Source organism: Callospermophilus lateralis, unplaced genomic scaffold (assembly GCF_048772815.1).
Source record: "Callospermophilus lateralis isolate mCalLat2 unplaced genomic scaffold, mCalLat2.hap1 Scaffold_300, whole genome shotgun sequence".
In the NCBI taxonomy this organism is placed as follows: Eukaryota; Metazoa; Chordata; class Mammalia; order Rodentia; family Sciuridae; genus Callospermophilus; species Callospermophilus lateralis.
Genome location: NW_027513641.1, coordinates 1,079,022 through 1,093,367, shown reverse-complemented (window position 1 = coordinate 1,093,367; position 14,346 = coordinate 1,079,022). Strand labels below are relative to the sequence as shown.

General features: G+C 39.8%; 1 pseudogene; it reads right to left on the bottom strand.

The window, feature by feature from the left end:
- Positions 1–288: 288 nt before the first annotated feature.
- On the bottom strand, positions 289–934 carry LOC143390190 (E3 ubiquitin-protein ligase RNF152-like; annotated as a pseudogene).
- Positions 935–14,346: the final 13,412 nt, after the last annotated feature.

Here is a 14,346-nt window from a genome sequence, read left to right as displayed (position 1 = left end):
AGGTCTAAGTAGAGTATGTCTATCTCATAACATGATCTTGAAAACTCATAAATCACACCCCATTTAGTACATGATTATGAGGATGCATGCAATCATCTTCAAAGCCCTTGCCATCCACACTCAGAACAATTCACCTGGCATCTTGTAGAGACCTCACCTTCCTCCCTTGGCATCTGTCTTCAGGTGAATCAAGTGGCAACCCAGAGGCCAGCGCTCAGCACCAAATGGTCAGTGTCATTTGGGACATCTCGCTGGGATCCCGTCACCAACACCTACTCAACCCCTAAGTTGGCACCCACAAGAGCCTTCCCTGCACCCCGCCTCAGCCACAGGATATCACAGTGAAGCGCTTAGAAATCCAAGACATGTTGTGGAGCACGATGCCCAGGAGGAAGACCAAGACACAGGCCACCAAGATAACAGTGCACACGCCGGACCAGGTGGAGCTTTTCACCACGCCCCGCCTGTCCGGCTCCTCAGCCACTGCCTCCTGCGGAGCCTCGCCTTGCAGCGGCTGCTGTTCCGCAGGGATGGTCACCACTGTGACGGACTTCTGCTGGCTCCCAGGGAGCAGGTGGCAGCCCATGTCTCCGGGCAGCAGTGTGCGCTCCTTGGAGATGGGCAAGGGCAGCATGTAGCACCCATTGCTAGGAAGTTTGATGAAGACCGGGGTGTGCTCGGAGGTGTGCGGAATGGCGATGACGGCCAGGACCTCGGGGTCATCGGGCAGCTGCGTCACGGAGAAGCCAGGGGGCAGCTTGGTGATGCCTCGGCACCAGGGGCACCTCACGTCCTTCTGGCTCGTCCTCATCTGCTGGAGGCACACCGAACATCAGGTGTGTTTGCAATCCAGCAGCTTGGGCCTCCGTCGGGGGCTGTAGTAGATGAAGCAGATCTGACATTCCAGCAGCGAATCCTGGGACAGCGTCTCCATGGTGGACCCTGAGCAGCAGGGGCAGCGCCAAGACCAAGGGCAAGGAGCGGGTACTGGGAGGCCTGCACTCTGCCTTTCCAGTGCCGACGAGGGAGCTCACAGGCATCTAGCATTCGTGGGCGTGTTCATTTCTTTCTCCACAGAGCGCCCCAGCTACACAGGCGGCAGCATCGCTGGGTGGTCCCGGCGCGCCCGCCCCGCTCAGCCAGACGCGCGCCGCTGGCCGGCGGCCGCCCGCTCCTCCCGCGGCGGGCTGCGGGGCGGCGCGGGCAGCGCCCCACCTGCCCAGCCGCCCTCCGCGTCTCCGGTCGGACACCGCCGCCCTAGAGTTTCTATAAATTCCAAATTTTAACATTTCTTTTCCTGAAATGAATTCTTCCTAAATTATTTCAAAATTTATGATAGTATTGTGCTCCAAATGTAATTTTAAATTCCTTTGACTTAAAGACAGAATTTTAGACATTTTTGTGGACACAGATAAAGGTATCTGTCATTCTTATATAATCAATGCTGAACAAAGATTAGATGCTATATTTTGTTGCATTTTGTCACTTTTGGCAAAGTATTTGTCTGTGATGATACTCAAGCAACCTAAGAGGAAACTATATTAAAATTTAGGTAGTAATAGTGTAGTTGAAACATTCAGTAAAAAAATATCTCTGACACAGTGTAATTTTTAAGTTCCACTTCTTTCCTAGTTATAAAATAGAAAGAGACTATGGTGTGTAACAAATAGCAGTTTTTAACTTCTTAATTAAAATGCCAATAGATCATAGTGTTATAATAATATGTGAAGGTCAAAGAAACATTGCCTTCTTTTAAGACTTTAATTTTGATTCATCCACTAGACTGGTATCATATAAACTTCTACTTGAAAAACAATGAGTATTGATTGAAGGACTTGAACATTGAGTTCTTTTAATGTGACAAGTGATTATAACCCAAGCCATAATACAGAGTTCTTTTCTAACAAGTAACAGTTGAGACTGTTAATAGCTTTTCTGTCTTATGACAAAAGACAGGGACACATTCAATGCTATTTCCTATACAACTGTTAAAAGTGGAAAAAATATTATTTTTGAAATAGACATGATAGAATGCCCATTATGGGTGTTTAAAGTGATGTGAAAAGAACATTATCAAGACTTCAAAATAGTGAGTATGAGACTCCTACAAGAGTTAATAACAATTACACAATGTCTGGTCTTCACAAGAGCTGTCAAATCAGGGGTGGCTGAAGATGCCAGCTGTTGTGGCTGTTGGCATGACTGTTCTGAACAGTCATGCCAGCAGCAGGATCCCAGTCCCATTGGTTGTGCTCCCAAGATGCAGTGAGTGTTGTGCTTCCAACACATGGTGATGGCCAACTCACCAGCCTGGTTAATATCACTGCATATTTAGGCTTGCATATATTTAGAAATAAAACAGATCTATACATAAAATGGAGGATCATAGCTAGGCATGCTTTTAATACCAGTGGCTTCTAATGTTATTTCAAATAAAAATCAGATGTAAACTAAATTTATTTTTGGAAGTAATTTTTTAAATAATAATTTAGTGTGGACTTATTTGCAAGTATTTTAATAATTACCTAATATGAATTGATACTCCTACAATTTCCAGTTATGAAATCATTCCCAATTCCAAAAAAAAATCTATTGTCAATAAAGAGTTTCTCTTTTATTAAAATATCACTAGAAGGTGATGGGAATCTCAATATCTCCTGTCATGATAGAATTTAGTGAGTTTCATGCTGAAATATGGAGCAATTCTCTTGGAATCACTTGGTTTTAAGAGCAATGAAATGAATAACAAAACTCAAGTGTAGGTAGGAAATGAGGAATTATAAAATCCTTGTTTTACCCCCTCAATTAATCAATATATATATATATATATATATATATATATATATATTTTTTTTTTTTTTTAAATTGTCAATATGGAAAAATGGATGAGCTTTCCTAAGCTGGAGAAATACAACTGAAAAGGTACATAATTCATTCCACTTCAACACTTCTTATGCAACTCAGAAACTCAGGTTGTTGACATTGAAAAGAAGATCAAGGAACAATGAGACACAACAAGTGCCTTGGAGAAAATTTTAGTCAAATTAAAGGACATTTCTGAGATTATCTCAAGAGAAAATACCTTCCCATTAATAATAATCAAGTTAGGACCAGATATAACAGGTCCATTTTTTGGACCTGTTGCTGTTGTTCCCTCGGGGAAGCCTGTGCACAAGGTCTCACATGGCGTATTTGCCTTTGGAAAAGGAAACAGAGGGAAGAGTTGAAGAGAGGGCAAGCAGACAAAGAAGGTTCAGGGAAAAAAAAGAACAGAGGCAGAATGACGCAGTAGTGTCACTTTTCCACCTCTGAGTGTTGACTAAAGGGTGATTTCAAACATACACACAGAGAACACAGTGGTCCTCCCTCAGAACCCATGGGGCATTGGTTCTAGAAGTCTCCTGTTCCACCCCATGGTTACCAGAGTCTGGATGTTCAAATCTCTTATATAAAATGGCACATGCAAATTTTTCTTTGTATTTTTAGTCGTCTTTAGATTCTTGTAGCTTAACAAAATGTAAATGCTGTGTAAATAGTTTCTACACTGTATAGTTTAGGGAATAATGGCAAGAAAAACGTCTGTAAATGTTCAGTACAGGTGTTTTTTTTTTTTTTTTTTTTTTTTTTAGTATCTTGATCTGCAGGTGGTTGAATCCAAGCATAAGGAATGCATGGATGTGGAAGGCCAACTGAATCTCCTCATGGTGAGCACCTGGAATTTGGTCCTAGATACATCAAGGATGAATTGTGGGTCACTTCATTTAAGCTTTGGTTTGTTTTTCCCATTTATAAAGGAGAATGACAATGATACCTGATTTATAAGATATTATAAAAATTAAAGGAGTAAATGTAGGGAGTGCATTTGACACAGTGATTAACAAGGATGCAGGACTCACTAGACATTAGCCATCACTAGGTTCCTACCTGATGTATTCACAAAAGTCAAGAAAATGTATGATTCTAAGAACCCCCAAAATGCCTTGCCAGGAGCTATCTTGGGATCTGTACTACTAAACACGAGTCACGCTACACATATATAGAAAACATGATCACACATGTGAGTTCTGACCCCTTTTTAGCACAGAGAGGTTGCTTAGTGCTATCTAACTAGGTACTGGTCCATCAGGGTAACCTTGCCTCTCTGGGATTTGCCTAATGGGATTTTATTGTATGGGTCACCCAATGTTTACTAATGTGGCATGTTTTTATTTGCACAAGAAATAAAATCTAACTCTGCTTCCTTAATTCACCTTACCATTATTAATGTGGTTACTCCTGATTAGAGTACTGACAATGATATAATTATAGAGCCATTTTAGTTTACATAGCAGTTTAGGCAAGACAATTCATTTATCCCACCTGCAGCTTCCAATTCTGTTTTTTTAAATTTATTTATGGAAGTGAGTAAATGAGTGCCTGCAGCAAAGTTGGCTGTTCTTAAATTTGGGGGGTGGAATTGGCAAGTGTCCAGAGTTATATTCCTGACTTATTCCCTATCCCCCAGTAGAAATGTGTGGCTAGCTCCTCAAAATTATGTGGACTTTTTACCTCCAGCATATACTGTAAATGATTCTTTCATTTGCTGCTAAATTCTCTAGTGCACAGAACCTGGGGCCAGAAAATAGAACCCCTTGGGAATGTGCAATATCTTAATTCCAGGCAGTAATAAATAAAACACAGGCTCTTGTAATTTTGGTATCTGCTTTTATCCTGTGTTCTAGTGGCTTATTTTAGTGTGGACAGAAAGTGCTGATGTTTACTGAAATAGAAAAGTGTCTTCATCCACTTGGTGATGGCAGAGGAAGCATCTGACTAAACTGGTTTCCTGAAAACCCCCACATGTGGCATACTTCTTCTCTAATGAGAGCACTCACAGTAGTGCTGTGAGCAACTTGCCTTATTTCACTGTCATTGGACCAGACTGAACTTGGGCTAAGAGTTTACTTCTGTAGCACTCAACATGCAGGACCTTCTCTCAGCCCATTCATCCCATAAACTATGAGAAGATACATTTGAGATCCACAAAAGTGAGAAGATGAATGTGTTCGTTCGCTCTCTCTCTCTCTCTCTCTCTCTCTCTCTCTCTCTCTCTCTCTCTCTCTCTCTCTGAAATGATGGAGAAAGAGCAAGAGAATTGAAAACTATTCCAATCCCTGTGCCTATAGTGCCATTCACACTCAAGACTGGCTTTGTAACCTTGGACGCTGCCAATGTTGAAAGCAGAAATGAGGACAGGAAAAGGTTTGGCTGCAGTGTTTCTTAGTTTGGTTGCTACTGTCACCACCAAATGAGCTCGGATACACCTGAATGTGCAGTTTTATCAGGGCTTCCCACACCCTGAGCCCTGGAGGAGACACAGTTGGCCCTGTCATATTCAGGTGGCAGGAACACTGCTGAGCAGCCTCTTCCTTCACCTCAGGGTGCAATGCAAACACTGTCATTGTCCATGTGACACCACAAGGTGACAAAGATCAGGAGCCACTCTAATTTAAGCCACCACAATTTGACAATCCTGGGAAATGCACCAGAATTTTTGGACTTCTAATATTTCTGATAAAATTCACTGATGTTTTACTAGGCGGTTGGGATTTTTCATGTAGTCTGCTTATCCAGAGAGATATCTTCTAGTCTACACTTTTTACCATCTGAGAGAAAAATTATTCCATGAGGAAGAACTTTGTTAATTATATTAAGGGTGCACCTTATTTATTATTATTTTTTTAACCTTTGTGTATGTGCTCAAAAATACTATCTTCTTACATTAAAATTTGAATCCCACTTTTACATGGAATTTGGGTAGCCAGGAAAGTTTCTAAAGCTCTTTTTAGTGTTTAGAAACTTTGAGGCTAATTGAGGGGGTGGGAATGATAAATGGAACATAGAATGCTTATAGCCACAAGTGACCTTGTGTGGCAAGCTCATAACATCAGTTCAAGGAAGAAAGGCACTAGGGTGGACTGGAGTTGTTAGGGCAGGCCAGACACGGAAGGTGGACATTTAGGACTGCTCTGAAGGTCAGGGGCCAACCAGTTACTATTTAACAAAGAGAATTCTGGGGCATGAGGAAGGAAGTTCTCAGCAGTCAGACAGAAGGTGGGAGAAGCATGTGACCTTATCCCTGATGATTAAGCTGTCTGAACTGCAAAAATTATCAGCACTACAACTCAAAGAGCTTTATCCTTGTAACTGTCCCAGGCCCCTTGTTTCTTATTTCCATAGGTTTCTAAACACTGGAAAAAAGCTAAAAAACTTTTCTACTTTATCAAATAAGAATCAAGGTCCCCTTTCCTCCAATCCTCATGCAGGCTTTTGGGTCCTTGAGGCCTGAAATTTCTTCAGAGGCGAATGGAGTTATTTCTTTCACAATAAAGACAGTGGGCCAGACCTTAATTTTCATCATCAAGATGCCAAGTTGTTGATTTCTTTGTCTCCTTTCTTTTCCTTTCTTTCTTTCTTTCTATTTGTTGGGGGGTGGATATTGGGGACTGAACCCAGGGGTAATTATCCACTGAGCCACATCCCCAGCTCTTTAATGAATATTTTAGAGATAGGGTCTCACTGAGTTGCTAAGAGCTTTGCCTCACTAAGTTGCTGAGGCTGGCTTTGAACTTGAGATCCTCCTGCCTCAGCCTCCTGAGTTGCTGGGATTATAGGCATGTGTTACTGAACCCGACAATTTCTTTTTAGAGAGAGAAATGATAGAGGCTAGGTTCTGCTATGGCTAAGGATGGAGTGGCTGGCACAACAGGAGGTGATTGTCTCTCTAGGGATATTGAGGGGGAACAGGTTGGAGGTTTCGCAGGGCCCAGGGACATAAAAGGCATCTGCAGCTCAGCAGTGGCTCCATGGGGCCCAGGGACACTCTGTGGATGCAAAGCAGGACATGGAGCACAGGGATCACCCTGGGGTAGAGCTGGGCACGAGGCATAGGAGGTGATAACCCAGGCACCAGCAATCAGGTGGTGGATGACCACTCCCTCTTCTTTTGGATTTTGTCTGGTTTAAAAATAAGAAAATAATACAGACTGCAGTCTCACAATGGGTCACACTGCGAGGCCACATGACAGCCACTACAAGACTTCAGTTTCCAAATGATATGAATGTGTGACTACTCAGAGGTGGCCATGGGAGGTTGGAGAAGAGAAGCACACCATTATGGAGAGTCCATGGGCTTGGTGTCCAATGCAGAATTGAGGTAATTGAGAAAGGATGACTCAAGGTTTTCAGCTTGCCAGTGAAGTGAGAAGTGAAAACCAAAGAGAACTTTAAAGCTCAATAATAATGGGCAAGTGAATTGAATTTAATTTTACTTTTTCACTCAAAGAAAAATGTGCAAAATTAGTTGTGCTAGTTTTGAACATAAATTGTTCCCATCAGAACTCATGTTGAGGCTTGGTCTCCACTCTCACAGTCTTGGGAGGTGATGAAACCAGTGGAAGGCACTGAGGTCACGAAATCCATTCTCATGAAGGATTAATGTCATCTCTTGGGACTGAATGAGTTCTCGCTCTTGAAGGGCTGGAGCAGTTTCTGAAAGAGTGACATGTTACAAAGGGAGGCTGTCCTTTGAGAGTTTTACCTCTGCAGGAGCCAGCTTGCCCTTCCCCTTCCACCATCATTTGCAGTAGCTCAAGGGCTTTACCATATGTGGATGCCCAGTGTTGGATTTTCCAGCCTCCAGAACAGAGAGGGAAATGTAGCCTATACCCTTATACATGACTCAGTCTCAGGTATTCTTCCATTGAGTACACAATCAGCAAAGACACATTATACTAGATACATGAGAGAACTGCTCAGCCAAATCCTATCAGAAGACAAGCAGGTTATCAGGTTCAAAGGAGACAGAGGTTTGTGAGGCACAGAGGATACCCTGTCCTGACTCTATTTGGAGTAAACATGCTTCCCATGATCCACTAGCAAGAGCCACACTCTAAGAGGGAAAAGCTCTTTACTTTCTTCGATCAAAACAAAACAAAGCCCGACCCTACCATCACCACTAGACGAGTCACTCCATCTTGCCAGAGTTCCCAGTACAAGTGAACCCTCAGGCTGTTTCTTCTGCAGTGCTTGGTCTCTAGTGGAGAGGACCTTATCTATGAATTTGGTGGTATAAATATGAGATACCTACTGGAGATAGCATAATTGTGTGGAATTATAATCTGTGGTTCCATCAGTGACAGACAAAGCACAGTCTTGTAACTTGCTCTGTTTCTTCCAAATCCATGAGTTTAGTACTCAGCAAAACCATTTTGTAAATTCAGACTCTTTTCACAGATTACAAGTAAAAATTATTTTCTCTTTATCATGCTTCTCGCTAGTAGTTTTTCGGTTAGAGCTCTGGGCACCCCAAGGTGGCCAGTGGACTCACTCAGGAGACCTAACAAACCATGCTGCCCACAGATAGTGCTCACTGAGGTGTGGCTGTGCGTGTAAGCTGGAGGGGCTTTCATGATGAGGGACAGAGCTTTGTCTTCTGACTGCTTCTGCTTCTGTGTTGTGTTTGCATGTGACTCTATTTGTTTCCGAACTAAGCCTATTTCTGGTATTGATGTGCATGCTACCATTCAGCTTCCCCCACTGGAAGTGGGAATTTTGAGGAGTGGTTTTATGGTCTAATCACCCATGCTTTGTAAGGTGTCAGACAACAGAAAAGGCCCCTGAGTTCCTTCCTACACTGATTTATGTGTTTCTTTTGATCGTTGATACAGTTCTCTGTTAGCTGATCTTTCTTGTGCACTACCCTAAACTTAAATGTCTCAAATTGACTGGGAAAATATATTTTCTTAAAGAAAGATTAGGCAGAATAGACAGAAACCCAGGATCAGGAATCCACAACTCCTTTGTCCTTGAATTCTTGGTGCTTCTTTGGCTTTTCTGTTTCTGGAGCTGCTAAGAGTGACCTGTGAGTTTTTGCTGAGACATTCTGAAGTTTTTTTTTGTTTTTTAATTTAACTCTTTTTTTAATGGTGATAAAAAACGCATACCATAAAATGTACCACATCATCAATTTTTAAGCAATATTAATTAAGTACCTTCATATCATCGTACAACCATCACCACCATCCATATCCAGAACCTTTTCCTCTTGCAAAACTAAAACTTTATGGATTAAACACTAATTTCCCCTCTACCCTCTTCTCAGCACCTGGAACCACTATTCTACTCTCTATGTCTATAAAGTTGACTACTCTAGATGCCTCATGGAGGGGAATCATAGACTGTTTTGTCTTTTTGTGGGTCATTTATTTCACTGAGCACTGAGTCCTGAAGGCTTATCCACATGTAGCTTGTCAGAATTTACTTTCTTCCTCATGCATTTCATTTACCTGTTCATCTATTGATGGACAGTTGAATTTCTATTGTTAATAATATGGTGTATAAATACCCTGTTGTCAATCTATTTGTCTTTGGATCTAATGTTAGTCTCTTACAGATAACAGGTACTTGGATCATGGTTTTGTGTGCAAATGATTGATTCCTGTCTTTGGAGAGTCTAATCCAGTTACTTTAAAGTCACTGCCAATTAGGAAGGACTTATCTCCTGCCATTTTGCTGTTCTCTAAATCCCTTATTTCCTGCATTATTGTCTCTTTGGTGTGTAGTTGATATTTTTGTAGTGAAATTCTCTTCTCCTTTTCCTTTGTGCAGATTCTTTGTTTTCTTTGTGGTTGCCATGGGAAATACATCCAACATCCTAAAGCTATAACACTCTATTTTGAATTTGTGTCAGGTTAACTTCAATAACATACAAAACCTGATTGTTTATGGTGACACACTATCCCTTTCAGTTACTGATGTCATAAAATTATACCTTTGAACATTACATGTCAAAAACATAAACTGATAATGGCGTTTTAAAATACATTAGGCTCTTAACATATATAGAAAACAAAATGTGTAGCTAGGAATCAAAGTTACCACAAAATAGCTTGTAAACTAACATGTTTTCTTCCTTATGCTTATTAGTCTCTTAAATCATGTAGAAAATAAAAAGTAGAGCTCTAAACTATTGTTACAATAATATTGGCTTTCATAATTTCCCATCTTTACCTTTACAGAGGTCTTTCACTCCTTTTGGGATCTGAATTACTGCCTGGTGTTCTCTTATTTCAACCTGAAGGACTCCCTTTGGAGTTTCTAACAGAACAGGTCTAGTGCTAATGGTCTTTCTCGGTTTTGCTTATCTGGGAATGTCTTAATTTTTCCCTCACTTCTGAGGAACAGTTTGCTGAACACAGGGTTGATAAAGTCTTTTTGTTTTTCCTTTGAGCATGTGAATATGTCAGTCTTCTGACCTCTGTAGCTTGCAATGATAAATCTGCGTTAATCTTCCCGAAGATCTCTTGTATGAGTTATTTCCCTTGCTGCTTTCAAGATTCTCTGTCTTCCCATAATTTGATTATGATGGATTTTGCTAAATACCTTATTTTATTTGGATTTCATTGAACTTCTCAGATGTTTATATTTATGCCTTTCATCAAATTTGGTAAGTTTTCAGCCCTTATTTCCTCTAATATTCTCTCTACACTTTTCTCTCCCTCTTTCTGGGTTCTCAGTGTGACTGTGAGTCCTCTTGATGGACCCACAGATCCCTTAGAATTGGCTTCTTTTTGGAATCTTCTTCCTTTCTGTTCTTCAGACTCAATCATGTCAATGGTCTGACCTTCATATTTGCTGATACTCTCTCTGTCTGCTCAAATTTGCCTTTGAACTCTTTAGTTTTTCTTTAATTTTTTTCATTTCAGTTATTGTACTGCTCATTTTGGTTTCTTTTTTCAATTTTGTATCTTTTTTATATTTCCATTTTGTGCACACATAATTTTCTTGACCTTTTTTGAGTCATCTTCCATTTTTTGAGCACCTTTGAGATAACTGATTTAAAGTTTCTGTTTAGTAGATCAACCATCTAGCTTTTCTCAGGGAGATTTTCTGTTGGTTAATTTTTTTTTTCCTTTAAATTGTCCATGTTTCCCTATTTCTTTGTAACCCTTGATGATGATGATAATGATGATGATGATAATGATGATATGAATTTATTATAGAAAATTGAGCCAAATAATGTTGTTACTCTGGAAATCATATCCTTACCCTTTCCCAGGATTTAATACATTTTTGTTTTTGTTTTAATTGTTGTAGGTGTTCTCTGAACTGTGGAGTAACCTGAGGTATAAACTTAAGCTTTCACAGACATTTCTGAGCCTGCATCTTTCCCTGGGCATGCACACTGACTTTCTAATTTCTGTAGCTGCTTTTAAACATCCTAGTCTTTAATGACTAGCTCCTAAGAGAAGAAAAAAAGTGTGAAAGCCCTTGAAATATCAGCTAAAGTGGGGCTTGCACCATGGTGCGTGTGCACCTGTAGAACAATGCTGCCCTTCTGCTGGCATCTCTGTGATCAGAAGCACGTATCAGTAGAAAGCATGGATCTCCAATATTTGGTGGACAGGGTCCCTTGTGCCAATCCTGGCTTCTGGAAGTTGCATGTAAGCTGCTCTAGATGCTTGTCACAGGGTTGAGGGCCAAGGGATAAGAGATGTGTAGCTACTGCTGGGATAAAAGCTAATATGGACCAAAATCAACCACAACTTACTGCATAAGCCTTTCCCTAGAAGTCACAAGTCTTTAATAGACTCCTGAGTTTATGAATAGTTACATCAGCCAGATGCTGTAAGGGTCACAATGATGGTGCTTCCTCCTCCTATATCACTCCCCAGTCCTCTCTGTACTCTGAGTTTACTTTTTCCCAATGAATAAAGAAATCAAAGTGAAGGGTTGATAACTATGTGACTGGGGATCTGTACATAAGTGTGAGTGGAGTTTCTCTCCCCTTTGCAGTGGAAGGCTATTGTCTTTGGCAATGCTTTGTGGATAGCTGCAGCTCTACCTAAAACAAGTGGGCAGTTTTATCTATCCTTTCTCTTTTGGGGAATATCTGGAGCTCAATTTGTCATAAAAACCAGTCATTTATGCACTATAAGAATATTTAACCTATTCAGATAATCTTTTGTCAAAGAGGAGATAGCATAAGCAAAATGTTTGTTTCAAAACTGACTTACGTGCTTATAGACCAAGTGAGTGAAACACATAAGATGGTATTGTTAGTTATTGAAAAAAGAAACCTGAATGCTTATTGACATCTGATAAATTTCTTCTGATTGGTCTGAAAATTTCTGACCTCTGGAACTATCTGAAAGGATCTGCTTACAGGACATTTTCCTTTTCTACCAAAAATAGATGGAATATTACTGAGTGAAAACAAAACAATATATGCTGTTTAATGATGCAGATAAATCAATGTTTATAGCAGCTCAATTCACAATAGCTAAGCTATGGAACCAATCTAGGTGTCCTTCAACAGATTAATAAAGAAAATGTTATATGTATACACAATGGAATATTACTCAACCATAAAAAGAATGAAATTATAGTATTTTCCTGTAAATGGATGGAACTGGAGATTATCATGCTAAGTGAAATAAGCCAATCCCAGAAAACTAAAGGCCAGCTGGGCATGGTGGTAAACATCTGTAATCCCAGCAGCTTGGGAGGCTGAGACAGAAGGACCACAAATTCAAAGCAAGCCTCAGCAACACAGCCAGGCTCTATGCAACTCAACAAGACCCTGTCTCTAAAAAAGTAAAAAAAAAAAAAAAAAGCAGGGGATGTTGCTCAGTGGTTAAGTGCTTCTGGGTTCAAACCCTGGTACCCTCCTTCCAACCCTCACCCCTGGAAAAAAAAACCCAAAATAAAAAAAAAGTTTGAATGTTGTCTCTGATATGTGGATGGGGTAGGGACTGAAGAATAGAAGTACTTTGGACTAGACAAAGGAAATGAAGGGAAGGGAGGGGGATGGAAATAGGAAAGACAGTAGAATGAACTGGACATAACTTTCCTGTGTTCATACATAAATACACAACCAGTGTAAATCCACATCACGTACAACCTTAAGAATGGGAATTTATACTCCATGTATGATATGTCAAAATACACTCTACTGTCACATATAACTGAAAAGAACAAATACAAAATTTTAAAAAAAGAATAATACAGGTACCATCTAGACAGATCATAACAGCACTGTGCTAAGTGAAAAAGGCCAATTTGGACACGGCATATACTGTGAGATTGCACTGTGTCTACAATTTCCTGTGACTCTGTAGTTATTTCACAATAATAAAAAACTAGCATAGTCCCATAGAAACGCAGGTAAATGTAAGAGCAGTAAAAATATTTGTAAAATAATAATAAGGTGTTAGTAAATCTTAGAGTGGAGCCCCTGGGCCCACACTGGGCTGGACAAGTATGGTGAAAGTCACAGCTATTTAATAGGGAGAAACACAGTTATAAGTTTCCCTGGATTCTCTAGCTTGCCTAAGGATATTGTGAGATTTTATTTTCTACGTGTATATAAACATATTGTGGGTCAAGAGATTGGCAAAGTTTTTATATACTCTGGGTGAACTTATTAAATGGGAATCCTTGGTGTCATTGGATTAGGTAAACAATTAATTCTTTATATGTAAAATTATAATCAGAGAATTAAAAACATCCAGTGAAGACATACTCTCAAAATGATTTCAGCTGTTTGTCCTTTATGAAAAACAATTTTCTCATGAAAGCTTTTCGTAAAGGGAAATGCAAAGTCGGTTAGTGATGAATTAAACTAATGGCCTTGGTTGCTAGGTTAAAAAACTGTGCAGCAAAGGAATACAAGTGGACGTCACATCGGCAAAGGCAAGGAAAAAATAGTACCAAGACTCTTCAAGGACCCTGAAGGACATCTGAAGAGGTTTCAATATTTGGTACTTAAAGTAGAAAGAGTTATGTTATATTTTTAGCTAAGGCAAAGCCTTGCAAAAATTAGATAAGTTTGGTAATTTGAGGGTAAAACAGAGATATGTCCCCTTCCTGATTTTATTGTGTAATAAAGTTTTCTTTATTTGTATTTTTATTTTTTCCACATTTTTTATTGGGGCATTTAATGTCATTAGTCTTTTGTTAGCATGATGTATTTTATACAAGATAAGGTTTATTTCCTCATTTGTGAATTAATATAAGTCAACTAAATTTCCAATTCTGGTTTTATTTCAGACAATCCCACATTATTTATTTAAAATGATAAAAGTAAACAGGTGTTCAAGTACACTGAATTCTATAACTGCTGTTTTATAAAGGGTTTGCTCTTCTTAACCTTATATAATTCTGAAAATTCTACGGAGTTATTGCATTTAACTTTCTTGATAGAAATTCAAACATCCTCTTTTTTCTAAAAGGCTGGTCATTCAACACAGGTGCACAGGCACACGTAGACAAGCTCCAAATGCTTGCAGGTGTGCAGCAGGCTTG